The 27,686-nt window shown below is 49.9% G+C and overlaps 1 protein-coding gene across 2 annotated transcripts in view; it reads left to right on the top strand.

Annotated features, from left to right (window-relative positions):
- Positions 1-7,059: 7,059 nt before the first annotated feature.
- BCL9 (BCL9 transcription coactivator) overlaps positions 7,060-27,686 on the top strand; it is a 57,592-nt gene continuing 36,965 nt past the window's right edge. The window contains exon 1 of one of the 2 annotated variants that reach the window (XM_040055516.2): positions 7,060-7,114. The gene's annotated coding sequence lies outside the window, so the exon portion shown is untranslated. The remainder of the gene's footprint in view (positions 7,115-27,686) is intronic. The other variant, XM_040055510.2, reaches the window with a different exon arrangement.

Below are 27,686 nucleotides of genomic sequence, written 5' to 3' on the forward strand. Positions count from 1 at the left end.
TGTGCCACTGCCTGGGAGCCCTTCATGTCTCCTCAGGCCATGGGCAGGCAGAGGTGCAGGGGGGTCCCTGGCAGGCCACCAGTGGCTCTCAGGGGTGTGCTGTCCCCCTTTCCCAGCAGATGCCCGAAAGGCAAGCACTTTGCAAACGTCACCCTTCGGAGAGAGAGGCTGTGAGGGCTGGGGCGAGTCTTGTCTCTTTTTTTTCCTCTGGGAGGTGGCAGAGCACATTCTGTATAATCATTTCATGCTGCTTGGGAGTGGTGCATAGTTTGGTTTCTCTTTGGTTGTGTTAATTGTGTGGTAAGGTGCCTAGAGCCTTCTATTGGCATCTTTATTTATTTAAATACAAATGAAGAAGGCATTAAATCAATTGTTCTTTTTTTCTTCCCTCTCCCTTGCCTTATCATTGTTTCTATCACGTACTCTTAGCTGCGCTGGGCTTTTGCTTTTTCAGCTGAATCAGTGAGATCATTACGTGAGAGTCCCGGGCTGGATTTCCTGCAGACTCAGGGAGGCTGCCCTGAGGAAGCACACCTTACATCCCTGGCTTTCCCCTGCTGCTGTTCCACTTACCTTGCAGAGCACTCCCCAGCTTCACTTGCTGGCCAAGGCTTCAGTCTGTGACCCCATGCACACCCTAGCCGTGCTGCAATGCAAAAATTAAGGAAAAAGCTGCACAGTATGGCAACAATTGAGACTAGAACACATTTCTCTTAGTCCTTCAGCTACTCTGCTTTTCCTCTGGATGGGCCAAATTCCATGACTCGGTTGACTCCTTTACTGTTTTAACCTCCAGCTCCCATAGCTAGGAGCAGAACCCAGTATTCCCGGATTTGATAATTCTCCTGCTATTTAGCACGCAGTTTGTAACCAAATGGTAAACTATGAGTTGAGGCCCTCTCTTCTCGCCAAACTCCATAAAATTTAATTACTCCTGGAGTTCAAGTGGTGGCATGTTTTGTGAGAGATCTGGAGGCCTAGTATGCAGCTTTCAGATAGACATTGTAATTGAGCTTCTGATTTTTTCCCCTCCTTTTTTGTTCCCAAGGATTTACCGAACTCGCACATTGAAACCTCGCTGGAAAACTATTGTGTATATGTCAGCAATCTGCTCATCACGGTCTGCCAGGGATCAAAATACCTGAATGCTGATTTGAGGGAACGTTATGAGTACGAACTGGTGAAATCAGAAGTGCGGGTTCCTGAGGTGTCTGCCTCTCTCTTTACGTGGCAGGAGCAGGAGGGAGGCAGCCTTGGTCCTTCCCAGAGATCCAATTCAGTCTGCACCACGCAGAGGTCGGAGCGAGGGACGCTCTTCATTAGGGACTGAACTCCCTCTGCTTGGAGCCTTGTTTGCTTTTAAACTTTGACTCTTCTTTGTCTCTGGCCAAATCTACTGCAGAGGGATGCTGGCCTCATTGCTTGCCCTAAATTCTGTTGTACTTACCTCATTACTCTCCTAATGACAAGCTGACAAATGCCTTTGCTTGATTTACTGGCAGTGTTACAGGTGTGTGGAACACTTGTCAGTACCTTGCTACTACATGCCTAATTTTTCAAACGGCTGGGTGTGCTGGCTTCCTTTGCAGGCTGTCTCTCCACACTTCCCTGGTATAATTCCCCCGCCATGGATTTATCACATACGTGCGCCCAAAGCTTCCAGGGATACGCGTTGAGATTTCATACAATGGTTTGGGTTGGAAGAGACCTTAAAGATCATCCATTTCCAAACCCTCCTGCCATGGGCAGGGACACCTTCCCCCAGATCAGATGGCTCCAAGCGCCATCCAACCTGGCCTCGAACACTTCCAGGGATGAGATATCCACATCTGCTTCGGACAATTTGTTTCAGCACCTCACCAGCCTCGCTCCACGCATCCAAGAGAATAAATCAGACCCCGCCTGCAGGTTTCGATGTAACTGGCCTTCTGGTAAGAAGCGAATGGTGAAACGGCACAGTTCGGCCGGATCGTGGGTGTTTATGGGCGTGCTGGATCGAGGGCGGTCCTGCACCCACCCTGGGACAGGCAGCAGGGCCGAGGTGTCCCCACCTTTCAACCCTCATCTCTCGGTCCTTTTAAGCCAGGCAAGGACATTTTCACTGATCAAACCCCAGGAAGCAGAGCTGGCCACCACCTGCAGGAGCACATCGCCGGGATCGAACCGAGGCTTGGGAGCCAGGGCGCGCAGCAGGCGAGAGCGCTCCAGGCCTCGCACAGCCATGGACTGGCAACTGCCCGGCAAGGGAAGAGCACCAACATTTCGCACGCACATTTCTCCCCCAGCTGGGCAGAGCTCTCCCGCTCTTCTCCTGGCTGTGTTGCTAGGAGAGGAGCGCTCTGCCCTCCTCATGGCTATGAATAGCTCTCGCTTGTTTATCCAGCCCAGCTCCGCCTGCTGGTTACAACCACAGCCGGCACCACCTCACGGCATGACACCACCGGGAAACAATGCGCTGCCAGGGAACAGCCCCCTCCGGCTCGGGACGCTCCGGGATACCTCCGCAGCCACCCTCCTCCTGCTGCTCTTGCCACACTCCCCTGCCTCCAGCAGGACGGGCTGAACCCGGCCCGGCAGAGCAGTGTCACCCCAGAGAGCGACGCCGAGAGCCGGGACCTGAAAATCAGGGCATCGGCTCAGAAATCTGGCTCGAAAACACACAATCGCTTCAGGGTCCTTTGCTGTTCCAGTGTCCGAGCCTGTCACGAGCTACAAAAGTTACTTTTCTTTTCTTTTTTTTTTGGGGGGGGGGCGGGGGGGAAGGCTGATCTTCTTGCATGAGCCCATGAATTGAAGACCAGGGACTTCAAGAAAGGTAACAGACGGCTTGAAAGTTGGCAATAATGGGATTCCTGAGATTTTCTCGAGAGTATTTTGTCTGAGGCCTGAGCAGGAGTGAAACATCTCTAGCAGTGATATTAGATGTCTGTATTGACAAGGGGAAATACTGATGGGGTTGAGCAAAAGACTCTCCGGAGCGCTGCAGAATGCGACAACTTCAGGACATTTACTTCAAGGGACGGGGGGACAGACAGCAAATATGAGCAGTCCACACACAATGAGATAGGACAACCACAGAAAGCCGTGCAAGTTCAGGGTAGCAGAGCAGACACAAAGCTGCAGCTTTTGGAACAGCCTTGGAACTCAATGAGACAAGTGCTGGGCAAGGCAGAGTAGCATAGATCAGAAGAGATATGGATGGTTGCTGCACAGGTGCAGGTGAACCGCCCCTTCTTTTTCAGCACCCTGAGCCTCCCCATGTGCCTAGTTCCTTGGACATCTCATCTTTCTCCACCTGGGAATTTGGTTGGGATGAAATCTCAATACTGCATAGGCTTATCTAGAATTTCCACATGCCCATCAGGCCTTTCAGATAGTTGGACTGCTGAACATCCAGAAATTCAGGATAGGTTGACTGCACACCAGGGAGGTGAACTGTGTAACATTCACACACTATGTCTAATGAATCCAAAAATTGTCAGACCTGCTGTGCATATGCTGTGCAGATGATCTGCATATGTACAGTTTGCCCAGCGTGCTCTGAAGGTGTCTGCTCTATCCTGTACTCAACAGAACTTCCATACGGTGCAGGTGCATGTATTCCTACTTGGAAAACAGGACAAACATAGGGGGCTCTTTACACATTCTTGACGTATTTGTAGAGGAGGGAAGAGCTTCAGGGCAGCAGGCAAGGAAACTTAGGTCTATTCCCTGTGGATGGGGTCAGACTCTCCTGTGGCAATGCTGCTTGTTTTACAGCAGTCACCTATACAGAGCTGGGGTTGGGGTCCTCTTATTGAAGACATTGTACATGCACATAGTGAAAAGTTGTTTGGTTTTTTTTTCTTCCCCTGCTGCCCCCCAAGTCTTACACTATGATCTAAACTTACAGAAGTGCAAGAAAGGGACACCACAATTCTCACTTGAGAGATGAGCCAAATAAAGGGAAGCTCCTAGTCTCCTAAAGCAGAACCCAGGTGGAGTTTAGACACCCCACAAGACAGCAGTAGGAGAGGCCAGACATGAAATTCCTCTTTGCCTAGGGGAGCATAACTCCAGGATGGGCTCTCTGTGAGCCCCCAGAGAGGATGACCCTTCTTCTTAAATGCTGTATCCTCCCCAAGGAGGATATATGGAAGACCCAGCCCGCGCTTCCTTCTCTCCCTCAGGGCTTCCCTGTCTGCATGTCTCACGGAAGTGCTCCGGCTCCCAAGGTGCTGGCTGCTTTGGAGAGGGCATGCTCACCTCTCCTGCCACAGGCATGATGATTTTCCTAAAAGCGTTGAGGCTTCCCTGGGCACACATACGCACCCAGGAGAGGAAGCATCCACAGGAATCAGCAGCCCAGATGTTTGAGCTTTTGGCAGAGAGGAGAGGGAAGCCCATGCTCCAGTCCACCCTTGGGTGACCACTTTTAACTTTTTACCTTGTGTCTCTTAACGAAAAATTCGTAAGCAGGAGCCAGGCAAAGGGACGCGCGTTTTTCTTCGTACGTGGAGTGCCACGAGATCAATGAGATTAAACATGTGCTTACATGCTGTCCTGAACTGCGGCCATGAGGAGAGCAATGGGAAAGTAAACAGAAGGGAAACGTTATGGAAATGAAGGAAGAGGGAAAATCCACGCTGCCAAGAGCAGCATCTCTCAGCGGTTACAAGAAGATATGGCCTCACCCAGAGCTGATTAGGCATTAGGAAGTCCGGGGACTGGAAAGGAAGACCAGGTCATCTTCATCAGAGCTGAAAAGTGACTCAAAAGAGTGAGATTTGGAGCAGTGGAAAAGGGCTATCCACTGGGTGCAGCCATTCCCAGAGAAGGTAAGCTTAGCTTAAGCTGTTTCACCCCACTGGCAGAATGTGGATACTTGAAACGGTCAGGCTTCAACCTGTGACAACACAAGGGAGGCTTTTCTCTCTTTGAAGACTCCAAAACCCGGAGATGAATGTCTGCTGCCCTGTGTCCCCTTGTGGAGACTGGGAGATGAAGCTGGACGTGATGAAGATGACTACCCCGTCCATCATCTGGCTTTGCTTCCAACAGGCTGAGTGTGGCAGTCATCCTCTCTGGAGGACCTGCAGGGCCAGCTCCCAGCACCTGCTGAGGCAAGAGCGCTCCAGCAGCCTGTTTGGGGGGTTCGCTGACACCGTGGCCAAAGCTTTGGCATGAGTGCGCCCTACCAGCTCTCAAGTGCCCGACTGCAAGTGATTGATTTGGTTTTCCTGCGGGTCAAATTCCAGACTCTGCGTTCTTCCACATTTTTATACTCTTCACATAGCCTTCGAACCTTTCACCCAGATCTCTTGGAACTATCCTGCTCTTCCAGCTGGGAGATTTGTAGGTGTGTCTCTCATTTTCCAGCCTTCTCTCCTGGCTTTGCTCTTCCCCTTCTCCTTTCTCCTCAGTCAACCTTGGTTGCAGTCTTTCTTCACCACTTGACCTCCATTTCTCTTTCCTGGGAAGAAGCACATTTGCATCGGTCCTCGTATCCAAGCTACAAATTAGACCTGGCTAAAATTTCTTTCAGCAAAACTGTGACTTGAATAAAACTTTTTTGAGTTTTGGGGGAATTGCAGGAGCTCTGTTTTTGGGAAGTGGCTTTTCTGTTGAGCACTTGAGCTCAACAATACGCATTCTCCCTTTTGTTACAGGTTCGGAAGATGACCTTGAGTAGGTTACTTCATCTGCCCAAATGTTTTACCACTTGTTAAATTTAGATAAAAATATTTGTCTGGGTTAGTAAAATGTCTTTGAGATCATTGGACAACAAAAGCTATCCAACTGGTGATTATTATGATTATTATAATTACTTTTATTAAATGGAACCAGCTGATTCTTGTGCAACACTCTTCTGGGCTCCACAGATCTTTACTGTTGAGACTCGGAGGAAAAAAAAAAAAAAAAAAAAAAAAAAAAAAAAAAAAAAAAAAAAAAAAATCTTTTGTTATCCCTGGACAGGGATGTGTTTTTTGAGATTGAGTTTTGTGGTTTTGTTACGAAACTTACGACAGTCGGTCATGTGGTTTGCTTTCTGGGCTGACTGAACCCTGCTGAACCCGTACGAAAGGCAGCAGAGTTTAATGATTCACAGGGGCTATGTTTTGGTTTGGCTTTTGCTGCACGGAGGCCGTGCAAACCTGCATGGCCAGGAAACCCTCTCGGCTGAAGCCACCGAAAAAACTCAGCTCAAACCTCCGCAAGCCTGGACCCAACACGGCCCCGCCGCCGGGCCAGGCCCTTTTTGGGTGTCTTGGGTTCTAAGAGCTGGCCATGCCTGGTGACACCTAGACTTTCTCCCTGGACAACTGGGCTCTCCTTCTGTTTACAGTAATGGGTGTCTGCAAAAATCCTTGGGAGCCCACGAGGGCTTGGATTTTTGCGATTTTCCCCCTCGCCTTTTCCCCGTGCCTCCCACCACCGCGCTGCCGCGGGATGAAATTGAACCCGAGGCCCTTGGCGTCGGGTCTCCGCCCGTCTGGCGTGCCCGGTTATTTGCACGACCTTGGAAGGGGGGAAACGGGGCGAATTCCCGGCCGGCTGCTCGGGCAGCCGGAGCACCGGGAGCCGTGGCTGGTGGCGGCGCTGGCCAGGGTGGGACGCGGCGGACCCGTGCTCTTTACTCGGCGGCTTTAGCGCTGGCTTTCCTGCCGGAGGGAGCCCGGGATGCCCCGGTCCCTCCCGGCCAGGGGGAGAAGCGGGCGCCTGCCACGTTCGCGGCGAGGCGGCGGGCGCCCTTCTCCCTGCCCCGCGCCTGTCACCGGAGTTGGAGTTTGCATGGAGGAGGCCGGCGGAGGAAGAGGGAGGGGGTAGGCGGGAGGCGGGAGGAGGAGGAGGAGGAGGAGGGAGGGAGGGGGCCGCCTTGTTTGTGGCTTGTCAGCAGCCGCTGGAGACAAGCCTCCATGTGTGAAAGCCGCTTGGCATGAATGCCTGGGCCGTACCAAGCGCCGCGGCGCCCGCGGGGGGAGGCGGCCCCGCCGCCCCGCCGCCCCGCGCAGACAAAAGGCCCGGCACGGCTTCCCCGTGAGTTGCCCCGATGCTGCCGTAGCGCCCGCCCGGCGCAGCGCCCGCTCCCCGCCGCCCCCGCCATGCCGCCCCGCGCCCTGGCCGCCTGAGACAGGTAAGCGCCGGCCGCGGGCGGGGGTTCCCGGCCGGCGCCGCCGCCCCCGGGGGCCGCTCCCCGCCCGCCGCCGCTCCCCCGGCGCGGCTGCCGGCGGCTCGGCGCGGCCGCGTGTGCCGCAGTCAGCCCCGGGCCGCTGCCCGGCGCCCCCGGCTCGGCGGCGGAAAGTTTTGCGGCGGCCGCGGCGCCGTGCCTCAGTTTCCCGGCCGCGCCGGTTTGCCCCCGCGGCCGGCGGGGCGAGGGGAGGCGCCGCGCCGGCCGCGGGGACCCCGGGAGCGGGCGAGGAAGGGACAAAAAGCGCCTTCCACCTGTTGGCTTCTGTCCCGGCCGCTTTGATGGGGGCGGCGGGCCGAGGAAGGGCCGCGGGGAGAGCCCGGGGCGGCCGCCGGCCCCGCTGCCCCGCGCCGGGGGGAGGCCCCGCGGGGGAGGGTGGAAAGGACCGGGGTCCTTTTGTCAGCCCTCCATCCCCTTGCCTCCGGAGCCAGGCGGATCGCCGCTGGGACGGGAGATGGTTTTCTCCCCCCTCCTGGATGTCGGGAGATTAGATGAGATGTTATTTACAGTTGCCGTTTATCAGCAAGTAAATATCGAGCTCGGCGTGAGGGCAGCAATGTGAAGCCTGCTTGCCTGCTCTCTTGCCGGAGGTTTTGTAGCTGTTATCCTACTGTTGGTGAGGTGATAATGTGCAAGAGCCAAAAAAAAAAGAAAAAAAAAAAAGACAAACACGAAAAAAAAAATATCTATATATATATCTCCCTTCTCCTCACACCCGGGCTTATCGGTACTCTGTTCGGTTAAATTTGGAGGGATGGGTATTTATTTTTTTTTTCCTTGTGGCACGAAACACAGAAAGCCTTCTGAAACGCTAGGTACATCCTCAGGACGTCTTTTAAGTTTGTCGTGTGCCATCGTTCAGGTTTCATTGACTCTGGTTGTTTTGTTAAAAAATAACCTACAAGATTCTCAGCTGCACAAATGTTCATCATCCTAAAGTCCTGGCGCAACCTATGCGAGGCAGGAGCTAGAAGAGGGGGAGAGAGTGAGGATATGTGCTTTCCCAGTCAAGGCTGGGAGGAGAGCATCATGTGTTGAAGAATATGAGCAGGAATGGGAGATGGGGGAGGGAGTCTAAATTGTCCTGAGACCCTATTCAATCCAGCAAGGAAGATGGAGGATCTTGCTGCTGCAAAAAAAATGTACGGCAGAAATCTCAGCCAGCTTCTCTCTGACTTGTTACCTCCCTTCAAAAAATAAATAAATAAGCAGAAAAAGAATCAAAGCAAAACCCTGTGATTTGCTGTAGCGTTTTCCATGATACCTTTATCCTGCATGCCTTACAGTCAGTCCAGTGATGGAGGTATGTGAGAAGCAGGGAGAGAGACTCTGAGGTTTATCGTCACAGGAGGGGGAGAAGTATCAGATCATGTTTGAAAGGAGACTTGTCAGGCAGTGAGGTAGGGAGGAAAAATGCCTGTTCCAGGCAGCTGGACCTGAGGAGAAGAAATAGGTGGCTCCAGCACTGATGGTTCTGAAACTGGGTGGAAGATCTGTGCAGAGGGGATGCAGACAGATGGGGGAACGGGGAGGGAGGATGTCTAAGGAAGACCTTGGACCGTCTCCTTGGAGGGCTTTAAAAGAGGGAAAATTTTGAACTGAATCCGGGCATGAGCCAGGGTAAAGCACAGCTAAGCTAAGCGTGATGTAGCAGGACTTTCCAGTGTGGGAGAGCACAGAGGTTGAGTTTTCTGACTTGGCAGAGTTTGGGGCATTTAGTGAGGGGAAGAGATTTTTGTAGCTGGAGTGATTGTGAGTTGGGCAAGAATTGTATTTGAGAGATTGAGGAGAGAGCGTGTGGCTTGCCTTTTCCGTAGGTGGCTTCTCTGGTAGAGGGGGCTTCTGTTAAAATATCTTTGTAAATTTCTGTTAATTTTGCCGGAATCTGACAATGGCAAGGAGAAAGTCACCTGTTCCTTGTGAAAAGAAGTGTGGGGATGAAATAAACCTTTATTGCATTATCGATGTTTCCGTGCACCCAGCACCTCCACACGCATGGAAACAAGCAAGTTTGTGCAAACACACCTGCTCGTGTTACTCACCCTTCCTCTTGAGGGGTGATGTGCACGTGTTGTGAGCGTGGTTCCTGCGCAGGCATGGCCCAGCTCTCGTGTTTTTCTCAGTTTTACAGGTTAGCTTATCCCCTCAGCTTGGTAGCAGTAGTGTATGACAGCCGACTTTGCAACAGCACCAACTGCTTGTGAGGTGGCTGAGACTTCAAACCGGTGTGTGACATGTTTTAGCTTTTCCATTCATGGCAGCATTCCCGTGATGGAGCGGGGACGTAGCACGGGCGTCTGGCACGCACAAATAAAATGTTACACGTGTACACATGCAGAGGACAGGTCTCAGGTCAGATGTGCCCCAAGTCACTCTCTTTGAGAAGCTGAATCAGCACCGGCTCGTTGCAGGCAGAGCTTGCAGGCTGCTCCCACGCACGCAGATCACACGTGTGCACCTTTCCTCTCCAGGATCACCTGTTTGAATTCCAGCTGCTCTGGCAGCACAGGGAAGTTTTGCACCCTCCTGGATGGGGATTTGATGGCCTTTCTGTTCCAGCTTGGCGCTGGACGGGCTTGAGCCACAAAAGCTTAACAACAGGGAACACTAATGAGCCCCTGCTTGGCGTGCTGAGAAGAAAGGCCGAGGGCTGAGTGGGCATAAAAACAGTGGCATGGAGCCCCTTGGCAGGAGTCTGAGCCTCGGCATGGAGGCTGGGGAGGGAGCAGAGTCTCTGGAGTCGGGAACAAGACGGCAGTGCTGCAGCAAAGGCAGGAGAGGAGACCATGTTGGGGGGAGGAGAGCAGGCTGCTGTTTCCACATCATCTGAAAACTCAACCTGCTGTCAGGACAGAAGGAAGGCTTGTGCATATTTTATGTCACTTTTCTCCTTCTAGGACAAGCTGCTGATCTGATCAGCTATGCGCTTTAAAATCCTTGACGCGCCAATCAGCGAGTATGACTCGAGGCCAATAACCAGCCTTGGCCTCCTGCCTCTGCTCCTTTGTGGACATCCCATGCCGCCCTTCCCCGGAGAACGCGTGCACAATTAAGCCCTGCGCGGCGTTCCTCAACTACGGCATGGGATGTGACGAGCTGCGTGGAGACGGGGACAGAAAATGGCAACGTGTCAGGGCTGGGGGGGGGTGGAGGCGGGGAGGGGAGTTGGCCATTTCTTACGCTGTTTGCTGATGTCTAGAAGGGAACTAAATGGGTAAATCGGTTTTCCTTTGAACTGGTGGTGTGCTGTTCCAGTCAGCTGCTCTTGTCTTCAGTGGCTGCTCAGGAGTTGGTGGGGCTGGCAGCAAGCAGTGTTTCATTCCTTCAGCCTGAATGTTGTTGGGGGCTGTCAGACAAGAGATTTCTCCTCAGCAGTTAGTTGTTCAATGCTGCTTCTGCATGGCAGAGCCACTTGAGCCGCTGGCATTGCTGCTGCCCACTGCAGATAGGAGCACCACTGGTGCCTAAGGGTGCAGGCAGCCCAGGCACTGTGGCTTTGACAGCAGTCTCTCACACACTGACATGTAACTCCTGTGTCCCATAAGCCAACTCACGGCCCTAAACACCATTTTGGGACACGTGGGGAAGCAAATATTTTTTCTGTGTGATGCAGAGTCGTGATCCTAACTGAGTTAACATTGGCCCTGCTTTCTCCTTCACTCGTCCCGTGTGGGAAGTGGCCATCGGACTTGGAGGTCTCGCAGATCCTGAGATCCTGGCACTGATCTGATGGGCAGCCTTAGGCAAGTTGCCTTAAAGCTCGCGTGGAGCTTCCTGCTGCAGTCTGTGAGATGGGGCAAGGCTTGCCCAGCGCCCCAAAGGGTTGTGTGTGCCTGTGCAGACACCGCGGCGGGCTCGCACACCAGCCCACGGACAAAGCGTGTGGTTTTGCACCGAGCGTGACTCATGCGACGATAAACGTTGCTCGAAGTATGCGCGCGCTCGGCGCTCTGTTGGACGGTGAATTCTGTTTTGTCCTTCCAGCAGAAAACTGCTCGACTTGCCAGTGACATGGACTGGACATGTATTCCCGTAACAGCAATATTATAAACATATGGTAAACCCGGTGTAACAACTGCTGCCCCGTGTCTCCACGGCAAAACAAGGAGCCGGTTAACAAAATCTTGAGGCTGTCTGAGGCTGTATCTCCCCAGACTGTGATCTCATCAGCTTTCCCAAGCTAACCTCAACCTGGTCACTGCTTGGGTTGTAAACGTGGGATGGGTGGGGGGATGAGAGCAGTTAGCAGGAATGGCTATTTGTGACTCAGCCCACTTCCCTGTGACTCAGAACTGAACCATCCCTCGGCAGGGTATTTGGGGATAGCGCTCTTCAGATGTTGAGCATCAGTCTAGTTCTTAGAAGTTCTGCTGTACCCGGGCTTGCTTGCTTGCAACTGGGTTTTTCTCAGCATCTTTCAGGAAAACAAAACCCTAAAAACTACTTCTGCCCGTTAAAGACGCCATGGTGATTTTTGCCAAAAGAAGGAGGGGGAGTGGTCTTAGCCCTGGGCACTTTGCCAGATTCGAGCTCAGGAAATTGCAGTCTATCTAGGTAAAACTCCCTATAGTTTAAATGAAAAAAAGTATTCATCTCTTACTGTCTTAAAGGGTAAGCACTGTGTTCTCTGGAGCCTTAAACAGACAGCACATTCTGGCTGGAGAAGTGGTTACAGTTGCTTGCTGGGAGAAGAATTTTTTATGCAAAAACTGGGGCCTTTTTTGCATTTTTGAGATGCTTCTAATTGCAAAACTCTGTATACATTTTGGGTTATTGCAAAGCTTGAATGAATATGTGGCTCAACATACAAATGCAAGGAAATATGCTGGTGTGGTGTTTGCACAGGGAGCAGGCGCAGCCAGCAAATACACATCTTTTCTGTGGCAGAAAAATAAGGACCAGTTTTTTAGTCTTGCGCGTGTGCATCTGGGGGCTGGATTTTGTATGTTTAGCAGCAATTGCTTTTGTAAGCTGCTGCTAAGGCACGTAACTGGCTGTGTGCAATTGCAGTAATGGAATGTGAAAATGCAACTACACACAGACCTCTAATCTTGCATGCAAAATACTGCTGGTCTAGTTCTCCGGGTACCAAAAAATGGTCTGAGATTGTACTTGCCTTTCCATTTAACTGTGTTCACCTGCATTTTTCAGGTGACAGCTGTGTGTGTGGAGTGCTGAATGATTATCCTTTCTATTTTTGCTCCAAGAAGAAGGAAATTAAACCTTTACTAGTGATCATGGCAGTGTGCGTGTCGTGATAAGCCCAGGATGGAGGTGGCTGGGGGGTTGCGATGGAAATTCCATGAGGCTTTGGAATCCTGGGGAAATGCATGGGTGAAGGAGAGCAGAGTGAGCCCCTGTTCCCCCTAGAGATGAGTATTGAACTGCTGAGTTTGTCAGTGCTGTCAGGGTCTGACCTTACCTTCTGCCAAATCCAGTACTTCCAGGGCCCCCGAAACAGAACGTTCATTTGGGCATAGGTGGATGCATGGCTGAATATCCGTGCTGGGAGGGACGTCCTTGGGTATTCCAGCCCAGGACCCCCAAAGTGTGAAGCAGGTCTCCTCCTCCTCACTCAGTGATGTGTCCCAGCCCTGGCCCAGCGAGATGCAGGCAGCTGGTGGGGGGGACACAGGAGAGCAGCTCACTTTCTCTGTCCTTCACTCTCCAGCTTCTCTGGTGACAGCGACAACAAAGGGCTGCTCAGCATTAGGTGATACGGATCTCTCTCAGCCCACTAAATTGAGTCCTGCTGGCTTCTCACTAGCCCTCGGGGCTTGGATGTCACGGCACCCTCCCAGCCTGGGGTGGCCTGGGACAGTACCTCTGGGGACTGACAGGTGAACTTTCTCCACGTGTTCTGGGAGCACAGATTTCTTCTTACTGTGAAACCCGTGATTTTATTTTGAGGTTATTTCTTGCCATCCTGGGTCCTCGACTGCGTTCACTTCCATTTTGCATGCTGCTCTTTGTAATTGAATCTATCGATGTATATTTAATCCACTTGGCACCGTGGTCGGTAACTAGGCACTGCTTCCCAGCCTTCTGTCACTTGTTTTCACAATTACTGTCTGAAGTTGGGGTGGGTGCCTGTCGCTCAGCTCTTTGTCCAATTGCTAGACTGCCTGGGAAGACCTGTGCTTGACAGTCAGGTCCACAGCTGGTACAGCTCCTGTCCTTCCATCTGGACGTCAGCCAGGTGTGTAGGACTTGGGTCATGGAAGCTAAGCCTGTTGGGTTTAATTCTCTTCTCTGCCACCGATTTGCTTTGTGTGATCACGGGCAAGTCCTTTAACCTCAGACAGCCTCAGCTGGGTTATCTGCTTCAGAAAGGTGTTGTAATGCTTAATTATTGCCAGGTCTTCGGAAACCCCTGGTGGGAAAAAAAATGCATTTTATTCAGAAGTATCGCTGACCTTCCCGGCCTTTCCAAGCCACCTTGGTGGTGCTAGGAGATATTATTTTTCCAGCCTCAATAATGTTTCTTCAATTTTTCATCTGTACATTCACCCACTCTCTCAGCTGCATGTAAAAATGCCAAGCTGTCTGAAGTCATGGGAATATTTTTGTAAACTTGACAGCCGCGGCAAACATTCCTCCTTGGCAATAAACAAACAAGGTACACAACCTGCCATTAACATCAATTTATAGAAGAGAGACCTTCGTCACTCATTGATGAGGGAATCCTAGATGATTCTTGTGCTAGCAAGCCATAGAGTGGTGTTGTCTGAGATTAGGAAAATGCTGGATCCTTTGGGTTCCCGTGTGCAGGGAGTTACTGGGAAGCTCTGTTTGCCCAAGTGCGTGCGGGAGTTCAAGCAGGCAGCAGGTATTTGGTTTATTCAAGGCTCTTGCAAACTGTGTTTGGCTTGGGTGTACGTGTGCTTGGTGTTTGTTTGTAGGCACAAAAAGCCTGTTTTCTATAGTGGCAGCTGAGCCACAAAGGTGGTACAAATGAAACTGGATAAATTTTAGGCACCTAAAAAAAAAAGAGGCTGCAAACAACAGACATCGGTGAGCGTTGCAGGAGCAGAGCCCTTGTCACGCAGCCTCCCGTGCACCCTCCTTCCATTTTTCTTGCAGCTGGCTGTGGGCTGGGAGGGTTGGCACGTACCTGAACCCACACTGCAACACCTCTCTGTGGGCAGCTCCCCACGTAAGCACTCATACAGTGCTCGTTTTGGTGTATTCTAGGTTAATTTACTCTGAATACATCTAAACACAGATTTCCAGAGATGTTTGGTGGTGCTGCCAAAAAAAGAAGAAAAAAAACCCCAACAGGTACCCCTCTTTTTCTTATGTTACTTTGGGTTATCTCCTTCTTTTCTAGCAGGCCCTCTTTCTACCATCTTTGAGTAGTGGATTCTCTGTGGTGTGCTCAGGAGAAGAAAGTCTAGACTGTTCTCCACCTGTGTCTTTGATGGAAGACTCAAAGTAGGGAGCCAAGCTTCTTTCTACCACCTCACTCATTCACTGCCTCCCTGTCTCCGTGCCGTAGTTCCTCCCTTCTTCAAACGAGGAGGACAAGTCTTCACTCTGCTTCCACAAAACCTTTGAAAACTAAGGAGAAAAACATGCAGGGCATTTGTCTTCCCTCTCCAGGAAATCATAAATCCCTCCCCTCACCCCTCTCCTTTCTCCTTTCTACCTTTTTTCCCTTCGCCTCTCCTCTCCTCTCTCCCCTTTTCCTCTCATTTTAAGGGTTGTTATTATTATATTCTGTCCCTTTAGGTCTCCTCTACTTCCACCGCTCTTGCAATCTGTCTCTCTCTGCTGTTTCCATATCCCCTTCTATTTGCAGCTCTCTTCCTTCTGTTCATGTCATTTTCTTCTCTCACCCTGTATCTTCTACCCTCCCCCACTATTCATGCGCCGCACGCTCCTATCGCTTCCCTCCAGTTTATCCTCCAAATTCCTCCCTTATGTGCGTCTCCAGCGCGGACCCCTTCTCGTTGTTGCGGGCTGCGTGTCCCTGCGGCCCGGCTGCCTGGGAGCAGCCGGCAGGGCCGGCTGGCCGGGAGGAGGAGGAGGACAGGGCGTGGGATCAGCGGGACAGCCCCTGCTGCAGCCGTGCCCGGCCGGGCGGGGTGGGGGCTGCCCTCTCAGGGAGCAAGGTGAGACTGCCTCCGCCTGTGTGCCGCCGGCTCGGGATGGAGCTGCCTCGAGTCTCCTTGTGAGCTGCGGCACGGTTGTCACTTCAATGCCTGACTACTTTGTTTCTGCCTGGAGTCTCAGACGTTGTCTCCTGACGTCACCTTACCTCCTTGGGCATGACCTCGTGACTTATTCTGGTCTTGACCCTTTGTCCTGTTCCCATTCCCCTGACTTCCCCCTGGCTCTGGACGCTCTGTCCTGAAGACATGGATTGTGTTGTGCCTGGCTGCCTGTTGACGTCTCTGGTTGTTGAGAGGATGACTGTCCCGCGTGTCGCTTCCAGCTTAGTTCAGAGCCCTATGCTCTGCCAGGGAAAGCCACGATGGAGGAGGGAGAGAATGAGCTCCAAAGCTCTGGGAAGCCCTGTGCATTGTGATGGAGAGTTGCATTGAGCCCGCAAACCAGTACCCAGCACGTCAACACACTGGTGCTGTGTTCCTGGGAGACCTGTGCTTAGTGTCCTGCTGTTGCAATGAGACAGGAACAACGGGATCACTGCCTTAGGGAGAACCCCTCTCCCATCTGCCTGAGAGAGCCACCTGATCCCACGAGGAGCCTATCCCACTATCTGATGTGGGGTAGAGTTTCCTCCAAGTCAGCCAGGGTGGTTGCAGTGTATTTAACCACCTCTCTTCAGGGACAGGATTTTGGCCGCAAGGATCGTGTCCAGCGGCAGCAATTGAGAAGTGGTGGGTTTTTTATATCCCCTTGTGGACTCTGTTTTCTTCCCACGTAGGGGACGTGTGGCATGGAGAAGTCCCTCTCTCAGGGCAGGGAGAGGTGGCTGCATCTAGGCTGACGGCAGAGACAGCCAGGTCAGGGTTCCTGAGGTGTTCCTGACAGCAAGGCACAAAGAGATCAAGCAGATGGCCACGTGTTGAAGTTCATCCAGTGTCCTGCAGGACAGGGCATGGTGACTTCTGGGCCTCCAGTGGAGTTTAGCTCTACTCATGGGTAGCACATTCCCCCCTACCAGGTGTCACTCAGGCCCACTCATGACTTTCGTGAGCCTCAGTTCACCCGACCAGACAGTTCCTGATTTCTTCTTCTGTCTCTGCAGCACTCCAACCCTTCCTTAGTGTGCTGGATGATCTCCCTCGCGCTCCATGCAAGGTGGTGTGCACCTTTTCCCGTTTTTCCCACAGCCGTTTTTCTCCCACTCCATACCTGCTTCACCTGTTTTACCTGCTTTTTCCCTCCTGGTCTGCCTCTGGGCTAGGTCTCTCTCCAGACTCTTGTCTAAAACCCTCTGCCTCATTTGCCTTTCCATCTGGCTTCCTTGTCTCCCTGGTCATGCCCTGAGCTGTCAGAAGCCATGGGAGGAGGACCATTGTAAGAGCAGGGCAGAGACTGGAGGGTGTGAGGGAGAGCAGAGCAGGAAGGCAGATCCAAAACCAGAGTCCATCATCTGCTGGCGTCTTTGGCCTCTCCCAGGTATGCGCTCTTAGCTACATGGCAGAAGTCCCTTTTTCCCAGAAGTGTGATTTTCCCATTGCTTCTACTTCACTATTGGCAAGCTCCCGAAAGGTTAATGAAGTCGTTCACTGCAAAAGGAAAAAGCACATCTTCCCATGTTTTGCATAAATTAATCTTGGAGATTATGGAGCAGCCGGTGCACAGGGCACAGGATATGCAGCTATGTCCTTGAATCTTGTCAACCAAAATGCAGCTCTGGGAGTATCACGTAGGTGATACTGTGCACTCCAGTCCTTGATATCAGCTGGGGCTAAAAGGTAGGTAAAAAGCTGTGGCCTCCTCAGTCATCTTTATTCATGTTTCATTGTGTGTAACAGGGACTGGGGAGGAGGCACCCAGGAATGCCCACAAGCCCTTCCTCCCATTGCGGTGGATCCTTGTTTCCCACAGATCCTCTTTAAAAGTGCCCTGTATCAGGTTTCATTCCCCCTGGATATTTTTTTTTTTTTTTTTTTTTTTTTCTGCCTGAGAAGTATGCAGAAAATCATTCAATTGGTTTTGAACCACATGAGTGGGAGCAGGAACCAACCCCAGAAGATAAGTGTTCTGACCTTTACTGCACTCAGATAACTGAAAATAATAACAAATAAATACATCTTGTTTCTAAACCTCAGACTTAGGGATATGTCCCTGCCTTATTCAACAAGAGCCTGAGCTCCTGGGAGTGCTGAGGTTATGAACCTGGTAGCTGCCTGCAGTAAGCAGCAGCCCCTTTGCTTTCCTTTTGTAAAAGGAGCTGGAACCAGTCCAGATATTCAGGATGTGAGAGGACAGGGCCAACATCCCCGCACTCCTGCCATCTTGCTGCTGGGACCCTGCATATTTTCCCAGGGCTAGTGTGCTGGGAGAATGAGAATTTGTTTATTTCTTGCCTCTGTGTGTTTCTTTGCACATTTTGCCTCTTGTTTTCAAGTATAGGGTTGACCACCAACTCTGTGTGCATGCAGACCCTGGATAAGATTTATGGGATTTGCTCAAGAAAAAAAAAAAAAAAAAAAAAAGTGCTAAAACCTCCAAAAAAAAAAAAAAGGGAACCTGTCTAGAAGGAAGACATGCTGAACTGTGGCTTGCAGCGAGCTCCCCAGGTCTGGGTCTTAGGTCACTGACTCAGACTTCCATCATCTCCGCAGATGGCCCCTGGGGAGGTCCATCTGAGACAGCCTCTCTCTGCAGGCCGCTGGTGACAGTAAATGTTTGTACACTGCATGCTGAAGTGCTGATATGGGGTTGGAGTCCCATTGTGCAGTGTGCTGTCCAGACCCTGGAAAGGGACGGTCCCTGTCCTGAAGGGCTTACTGCAGTCCCAAATTAGAGCATTCATGGTGCTTTCTGTAGCGTCTGTGGCTTGATGTTCCTTCGGCAGGATGTTGCTTCCCTTCCCTCCTCCTCTGTGACGTGGGGAGATTGTTTGCTTGGTTTCTGCCGTCCAAACCACCAGCAACTGTAGAGATGCCTGTATGCAGGCAGTGGGGAGGATGTTGGGAGGTTTCTGGCACTCTGTCAGTGTAAAGCACCTTATTTATTAGAGTTAATGCCCGTTTGGGATGTACTTCTGATCTAAAGCTCCTGAATTCCTCCCTTTTAATGCTGAAGAAGCCATTCAGAGGCCCCCTGGGCCCAATGTGTGCTTCTGCTGAAGACTGCCCTGACCATATATCTACCACTGTCTTGCCCAGACTTCGGGTTCAGTGACTGTTTTCATTAGAAGATCTCCTCCAACTCACCTCTTCCTGCAGGGGTTCCAGCAGACACCCAAATAAATATGATATTCAGTGGGCTGTGCACGTGTTTCCATACGCTACTGCAGCGTATGGAAACGTGCATTTTCCACATGCAACCTGAGACGTGCCTGGATGTTTGCGTTTGTGTTGTGTGGACGCTTGCATTCATGTCTGCCAGTGTATTTGGGCTGGAGGAGGCAGCAGCGAAGCCTCTGGCAGCTGGGAAGAAAGGAATGACAGGCTTGCTAGGGGAGGGAGGAGAGAGTTTGGTAGCTGAGATGAGGATTGGGTAACAACTGGAGGGGGAGATCAGATTTAGGATCCATGTTGCTCACTTAAGAAAATAGGAGAAGAAGCAGTACATTGTTTATTGGGGATTGTGTTATTCCTGTACATTATTTATTAGTCTTCTGCTAATGGTACTGCATAAAGAAGTGGCACTTCTACAGAAATTTCACAGACAGCTGGAGGATCAGTTCCAGGAGGTATTGTAACCAGGTCAGGTTGGTGTAGGGAATCCTGCTGGGCTCAGTTTTGACAGGCTTTGGAAAAGAGAAGATTGTTCAGGAGGCATTTGGAGGGGAGAAGGGAGGGGTGTCGGTGACTCACCAGGGAACAATGATCGCTGTGAGGATAAAGGGGCAGGCTGGAAGAAGACCTGGAGACAATGGTGAATTCCTGGGTTCGGGGGCTTCAGGATTCCAGCCTGAAGTACAAGAAAGCGTGAGAAAATGAAGTGTTTAGGAGGAAGCTTTAGGAGTAATAAAGGCAGCTGGTGAGAGAAAGGCAGAAGTAAGGAGAAAGCAATGCTGCACCTTGAAGTGGGTCCTGTAAGGCTTGATTTTGAGGCAGGAGTTGGAAGAATAGACATGCAGTGACTGTGACTGAACCTTTCCTGAGTTACCTGTAGCTGTCTGTTAGCACAGACCTGCTGGTTTGCAGCCTCTGCAGACACCACAGGCAAAGCAGAGGTGTTGAGGTGCCCAGGGACAAGAGACTGTGTAGGTTTGTGAAGTTGGTAGAGCAGATGGATGGGTGCCAGGATGAGTGCCCCCAGCCAGTTCTTGGATACTGGTCCTTCCCTTTCATTTGCAAGATGTCCAGTCACTTGTAGAGGTGGGACTGGTGTTCTGGTAGGTGGCATTTTTCCATCACTCAGCCATGAATCTGAAATCAGCCAACACTGGAGAAGGAAATCATGCCACTGGTGCAATCTGCCTTTGGGTGAGAAGCTAACTCATAGTCCCCAAAATACCCAGACAAGATGTAAAGGTTTTATTTTTAAGGTTTGTTTTACCCCACCACCTTCAACCATTGGGTGGGGAACACCCTCCTTACTGCTTGTGACTTGTTTCCATGAGCCAAGAGCAGGTCTAAATGGAAGTTGCCTTGGTGACACTTCAACCTGAGAATCTCAGTGCTGAGCTGGTGCAGAATTTTGGGGCTGGGGGGGAGGAGGAGAAACTGCAACATAAATACAGCTTCATGGGTCGTCCTTTATTTTTCTGACTGCAGTATGAAGCCTACTTTGTTAGATACAGTGACAGTGTGGACATGGGAAGTCCTGTTGCACAGACAGTAGCTCCATTAGCCAGAGTCAGCCCTTGTCCTCAGCCATCACTTCCAGCACAGCTGAGCTACCATTACTGAGTGGTTTTGGGATGATATTTCGGATTTTAAGCAGGATTGATGCAAATCATTCAACAAGTACCTGTGACTGTTGTCATTTTTTGAGAGTTGTTTTGGGTGGGTTGTGGTGTTTTGTTTTTTTTTTTTTTTTTTCAGTTGTTGTCTTAACGCTGCACTGCACCCTGCAGCGAACCTCCTTATTGTGTGCAGCTATCCTGGGGGTGTGGGTAGTGCTGAGTGCACTGAGAACTATAACAATAACTGTGTGAGAGTGGCCTGGAGGTTTGGAATTAACCAGGACACGATTCTGTTAATCCACTGTGTCGATTAGAATAGAAGGTGACTTGGGCCGACCAACTGAAACGCCTTCAGAGAGTGTTTCTCCACCTTGGGAGAATGTGTGATCATCTGAGATTTGGGACTTGAGTTCTAGCAGGGATTGTCTATTGGGAAAGGCCAGTCCATTTAGAAAGTGAAGTGCTGATGAGTCCAGGAATGATAAAATCACCCTTGGACTTTTTTTTTGTGTGTGTGTGAACTCCTAGAAGTCATCTATGTTGGTATAAATGAGATCATTTGGCCTAATTAGTTCCAAGCTTAATTAGCAGTAATTATCCCAACATGGGAGTAATACTCGAGTAGGAAGTACTGAGTCCTCGATTAGATAGATCTCTAATTGGTGTTACAATATTGTAATTAAAGCATGCTTGTACGCCTCTGCCTCTGCAAGTGATTTGTTTTATGTCTGATTAAGCAGGGAGTCCGGCAGCCTCAAGGAGGCCAGGACATCACCACTGATTGAAACAGCGTATTATTCTTTGTTATAGGAAAGAAATGATGAATCACATGTACTAGGAAACACTGTGGGCCAAATTAGTCCTTTGAGTAATTGCTACTGGAGTTAGGGAAATTACAACAGGGGTAAATTTGGCCTCATGTGTATCAGCTCTATCTGTGTATCACACAGTTAAACAAATACTCATTTGAATGTGCAGTCTGGCAATTACACCATCAGACAAATGTGAGTTAATCTGCATTTGCGATCACCGGATTGCAGGGGTGAGTTTGGCTGCTGGGTGATGCTTATTAGGTTGCACATTCCGCTCAGATTTTGCGGGAGGTGGTGCCGTACGTCCCAGGATGCAGCTGGCATCGTTTCAGGTGGCCACTGCTGGCTGCAGTGTCCTCTCCTTGTCGAGGTGAGACCTGGAAGGTACCGCTAGGGCCACCGGGAGCACCTGGCAACTGGGGGAGATGGACAGATAGAGTCCTCTTCCGGCAGTGTTACCGTCAGTCTGGCCGGTCTGATCCTCCCTAGCAGAAGACCCTTCAGAATATCAGGTAAACATGTTTTTTGAAGTTTAAAACGAAGAGCGAAATGGGAACTTTCTGAAATTAGTCAGCATCAAAACACGAAAGCTTCCTATGTCTTTTTAAGAAACCACCTCCTTGGGAGTTGGCAAGTGTGCTGCTTTATTACTTATCTGTTCGCTACATGAGTGGGCGACTGTACTTCCTGATTTGGTTCTCCAACATAGAGGGATCATCAGCATAGGTCTGTAGAGGACAGTAACTCCTCGCCTACAGAATAACAAATAGGAATGCATGCATCCTCTGGCTGTCACAAAGGATTTCTAAGCACATTCGAGTCATACCCGAAGTAGCACGTCATCTTATTTCCATTTTACGGCTGCAGAAACTGAGGCACAGATCAGTTACTTCTCCTGCTGCAGCTGATGGAGCTGGTGTATATGGCAGAACCAGGAACGCGGCACAGGTCTCATCACCTTCTGCTTCACCCACAAAAACATCTTTCTTTTCCAGGAGGGAGAGTCCTCCCAGAAAGAAGGAGATGACTTGAGCGAATAAAGTACACAGAATTCTGTTGAGGCGATATTAGGGATAGGAATTTAAACACCCCGTACACGGGAATTCAGAGCAAGGGTTTCCATAGCAGCGTTGCTTGGCCATATTGTATATACGCTGTTTTGCATTGTGCTGGTGATGTCAAAGGCATATTCTAATATCTGTGTGTGCAATATGTCTGAATCAGAGTTGCTATGAAACTTAAGGGTGAATTACACCATGGAGGCATATTCTTTTGTGGTGTTGGGAGGAAGTAACAGAACTAGGTTTTGCTAGGATTTTTCTCCAGAGATAGTTTTTCTTAGAAAATTGCTGATTTGCCAGAATTGTTGCTATTTTCAGGAAAAGTTGACTCCAGTTTTGCGTTTCATCTTAGGAAAAAAAAAATGGAGAAAAATTTTAAAGCTGTTAAAATGAAACATTTCAAGAAGGTGAAATGAAACCTTGCATTTAATTAATTTAGTCATAGTTTCTAGGTAGAAATTTTGAAAACTACTTTTTTCGGGGTTTTCTTTTTTTGGAGCTGATCAGATGTAGAACAGTTATTTGAAATTTCTGAAAATCTTGAAGGGATGAAAAGCTTGTTCTTTCACAGTGCACAGCCCTGAACTGTCCTGGGAGTGGCAGGTGGCAAGGGAGTGACTGCATCACCCAGCTCCCTGTGTGGCTGCCCGGTTGTGTGTCGCAATGGGAGCTGTGGGAGAGGTTTCCCATTGAGTACCTCTCTGACTACCAGGTAAAGGCGCGTAGCAAAAAAATGCCTGCTCAAAAAACTGCTCCAGTATTTCACGAGGCCTAACCATCTCTAAAAACTCCAGTAACACCTGGATATCTTAAGGTCAAGCCTTTGGACCGGGAGTGTTTTGGGTGGGAGCCGCTGTTTGGCACGTCGTTAAACCTCGATTCAGCAGAAGATGGGATCTCTGGGGGGGAGCTGCCGCCTCTCCCTGCCCCACGCTGGAGATAATGGGGTCTGTCCTTCTCACCTCCCTGTACAAAGGGAGGGCCTCCCGAGTGGCACCACTGCTCTGCCCTGTGCTCATCCCGCTCCGCCCTTCGCTTTCAGCACCTCATCCATGCTCTGGAGCTCTCCTGGGGAGCAGGAGGGATGTTTCGCCCTGGGCCGGGAAGGAGTGCTTGCGCTCATGGAAAAGCCCTGTGAGTTGTTTTGGCATCGCTCTTCCTGCTGGCAGCAATGTTTCCTCACTGCCAGCATTCCCAAATGTTGGAGTAGCCTGTATGCCAACATCTCTTTTCTCCCAGCCCCCTTATGTTGCAATTGCTAATTTCTGTGCCTGTGCCTGAAGAGCTGTAGTTTAGACTTGCTTTCCCATGCATTGAAGCCATTCTTGTTTAGGGAAGAAACTGCGAAAGGGGTGTGGGAGAGAGGGAAAAAGAAGAGAGCTGGGTTTTTTTCCTATGTGGCAGTGACGAATGCTGGGTATTAGAGAGACAAGCTGACAAACATCTGAATGAGTGGAAGAGACTTCTAACCCAAAGGGAGGAGTTGTGGTTTAGGTTAAAGCCACAAAGGAAGTGAAGGAGGTTACCACTTTCCTGTCTGTGGGCAGGAGGTTCTCCTTGTGCTCGTTTGAAGGCTTAGCTCTAGCTTGTTCTTCCCTAGGAACATGCTCATCTGTGTACCTCTTGAAAGGCATTCGAGCTGGCGTCTGATCTTGGGAGTGACAAACATCCCCTTTATACTCAGAAATCAGCAGGAGCTGGGAGCTAAAGATCTAGGAATCACAGTCTAATTTATGGAGCCAGATACTCTAAAGCATCTTGTTAAGCCACGTGTCTTGTTTGGTGCTAGATCACGTAGTGTTTTTCTCTGTGCTTCTTCCTCTTGCTGATTCCACTTGGGTTTTTTGTTGTAAATATCTGAATGTACCTCTGGGGCGTGTTGACTCCCCACAGGCTTCACTTCTCTCATGTTCCCGAATGATTGGCAAATCGTGTAGGATCCAGCAGTCTAGCATGCTGATACAGGACAGATTCTGAATGTCATTGGGTTCCTACCAGCATGGCCTGTGATCAGGATTTTCCTTGATTTTCTGTGCTTGCTTTTCTTTTAATGGTGCAGAGGCTTTAGGTGGTATGCGGTTGCAAAGTTTGTTGTCTCAGCTCTGCAGCTTCACTCTTCATCTTCGAGAAGAGAGTGAGTGGTTAACCCTGGTGTGCTGCAGAAGGCATGCCAGGAGGGAGATGAAAGAATACAGGACTGCTTTTACAAGAGCGTGAGCCTTCTCCTGAGTCAGAGGAGCACGGGCACGTGAGCCAGCTATCTTAATCCAAGCTATCAGCTGGTGACTGCACAGTTAGAGCCACTGCCAGTGACAGTGACTTTAGTGTGTTCTACCACTACCTTCTGATTACTGCTGCGCACGAAAAGAGCGTCTGAAAGGTGCTCCCTGAAGAGCTGTTTTGTGGTCTCTAACCTTCCATTAACAGCTCACCTTACACCCTAACCCTGGCCTTGGGATGCAGCAGAGTTATTTCATTTACCAAGTGTGAAAATCATATTTTGCCATGTGAGGATGATTGCTCTCTCAGGTGTATTACAGCAACTGGGGTTTCTTTTTTTGTTTGTTTGGGATTTTTAATGCTTTGTTAAAACTACAAGATATCATTAAAAATTTATATGTGGCAAATGTGTCCTTTTTTGCAGTGTTTCCTTTTAGAGATCTTCACGGTATTGATTTCAAGTAGATTTTCCTCCTCTGTTTTAAAACGTTTCCTTTGCCTATGGATTTTTAGCATTACTCACTGGAGCTGTGTGCAGTACATTCCCCGGACTATAGTGTCAAGCCAGAGTCCCTTACTGCTGCCCTTCAGGGACCACTTCTGAAGCTGGAAAGGCCATTCATTTGCTGCGTTCACTCAGTCCTGAACAACTATCCAGCATTACATTACTCCAGGATGTGCACTGTCATCTAACTCAGCCGTGGGTCTTCTTTTACCATGTGCCAGTGTATCCCACACCTGATCTGGCAAGAGCCTTGAGCTGGCCCTTCCTTGGACTGAGCAGTGATTGTTTGTAAAGGGAGGTGTAAAGGGAAAGCAAGTTGTACGATGGGGAGATGAGGAAGCTGGAGTGATAAGCGGCTGATATTGTAAGGTCGTTTGGTTTTGGTGTCAGCATTTTGTTTCTCAAACTCATCCTTGTGGCCACTAGTGTGGGGAGCAGGGATTTCCTTTTGGAGAGGGCAGAGGACTCAGCAGAGAGGCTGAGAGTGCTGGCACAGCACAGATCCTAGAGAAGTGAGGTACCACTGCCCTTTCAAGGAGTGGGCTGGTGTCCCAGGATGAAGCCCTGGGGTTTGTGTTCCGCTGGTGGCTGAAACATTTCAGTGACAGCCAGCTGATGGTGTGGGTTCAGCCATCTTTTGGTGGATCGTATCTGTAAGACATTTAAGACTTGGATTCAGACCTTAAAGCATCTGGTTTATGGAATTTGGCTTTGTTTACTGTAGTGTTATAGCCTTAGGGCCACAGAAAGTGCAGCTTTATTGAAATCATTGGAGTTGCGCTTGCTTATGGCAGCAGGGAGCTGGGGACGCGTTTTTTTGGAACACGTTGCCAGGAACATAAACCCTTTTCTTTGGGAGATGCTTTGTAATGATGACTCAAGTAAATGCCTGGTAAACATTGTCCTAATGGAAACAAGACATTGGAGTGATCAGGTCTCAGAACAACTCTTATTTCTTCCTCACATCTGTGACTTTCAGAAGCCACCATCCTAAGGCTCAGCCCTTTTCTCCTTCCTCACTATCATCTTAATTTTGAACATCATACACACCACCAAGAGCAGGAACGCTCAGGGGACACTTCAGTCTCTGCACATGGGGGAAATAAGGACTTGGAAGTGGAAGCCAGCTGACTTGCATGGGGTCCAGGCAGGCTGAAGTTGTGTCACTGGATAGAGCAGCAGCAATCTGTTATCAGATTCTAAAGTGGAAGGTACCTGTGCTTCAGCGTTTAAATATTTACAGGAGATTCCTGCTACACTCTTGGTGCTGGATGCTCATATTAAAGCATTTACCAAAAATACAAGTGATTTCTAAGGACACTGCACACAGTATTACCTGCATTTCTTGCATGCTGGATGGACTGCTGGTGTTAATTTTGTTTTGTTATGACAGAGAGGGCAGGCAAAAGGTGCAGGTTGTGTGTAGGAACAGCCCGTGTCGTAAGCCAGTCAAGGCACAGGGGGTGTCCCATCAGAGTTCCATTACCAAGGCTGGTCCCTTGTGCAGCACCAGCTCGCATGTTAAATATCATGCTCTGAATTAAAAGGATATAGATGGAAAGAAGCATGCTGTCCCAGGTGTCTCTCAGGACCTGCAAGGCAGGTATTGTCAGCAGATGTATTCCTGCTGGGGAATAGCCTGGCATGATTTAAAATAAGCTGGCAGATTTTGTGCTCAGATGAACTTAGGAACATTCACGCAGTCTGTTCTTGCAGTTCAGCTGTGAGAGGCCAGCACCATTAGCGGACAGGGACTAGCAAAATGTTTGGGCAGAAGTATGTCCAGTCATGACATCTGTTGGTAAAGTGGTCCATAGTTTGCACCATAGGAATGTGTAAGTAAAAAATGGAAAAGAACAAGAGGGAAGCATTTATATAGCTAAGCCAAAACTCTTGAGTGCCCTCTAATACTGAAGAGTCCTGGTTTTGTTGGTGGTGTCCCTTATCATCTGAGACCTCGCAGATCTGAAAGCTGATGATTACTGCAGAAGAAAGTCAGCACCATACTAAGGATAAGCTAATGTCTAATCTAAAGAGCAAAGGCGGAAATCTGCTTGTTTTCTTTGGAGGCGCCTCTCTGTTTTATGTAATTTTGGTACAACACCTGTAAATCAGTGGCTGGTACTTTTGAAATGTATTTCTTTCATCAAAAGCTATTTGAAACAACAGGTTGCACCTTTCCATTCAGTCTAAGCTCCTTTGACATTTTTAAATGACAGATAATGAAAACTGTCTTCATTATAACTCAAGCAATTTCATCAGACTGTCACCAGAAAACAATGGCAAACTAAAGACTGAACAGCGCTCAGCTCTACTCTCCTAGGTACCTGTGCTAGAGTACCTGGTGTCTTTTCAGCTTCTAGGGAATATAAGAGGTGATATGTCTGCTGGGAAGGGTTCTGCATTGCAAGGCATTAGGGGTCAACAGGAACACATTAAAATCTCTCTGGGAGCCAGTGGTCAGATGGCATTAAAATGGAGCACAAATGTGAGAATGATCGTGGGTGAGAGACGGCTTATCTAACTGAGCGCTGAATTCTGCGCTGCCTCCAGTTTATGAATGGATTTAAAGCATGGTGCCAAACAGACCATATTGCAGTTGTCTAATCCTTAGGTGTCAGAGGCAGGCATGATTGTAGGCAGAGCTGCATCCAAGAGGACTCATCAGAACAGCCCAGTCAGCCTGGCATTATTGCTACCTGATCTGTGGGAATCGGTCCGGGCCCTGAATCTGAAGTGCCGCAGGGAAACCTGGTTGAAGGAGCAGCTGCTGAGTTGTGGTCCTGGCTTATCTTCCCTGCCAGTCTCAGGCTTGCCTGGGCTGAGCATCAGTCACTCAGGTCCTTCCCCCCTTGCTCAGCCCTCCGCTCCCCAAGTTTATAGACTTAACCAAGCTACCCCCCACAGTTGGATTAGAGGGAGA

Source organism: Hirundo rustica, chromosome 2 (genome assembly GCF_015227805.2).
Source record: "Hirundo rustica isolate bHirRus1 chromosome 2, bHirRus1.pri.v3, whole genome shotgun sequence".
NCBI classification, from domain to species: domain Eukaryota; kingdom Metazoa; phylum Chordata; class Aves; order Passeriformes; family Hirundinidae; genus Hirundo; species Hirundo rustica.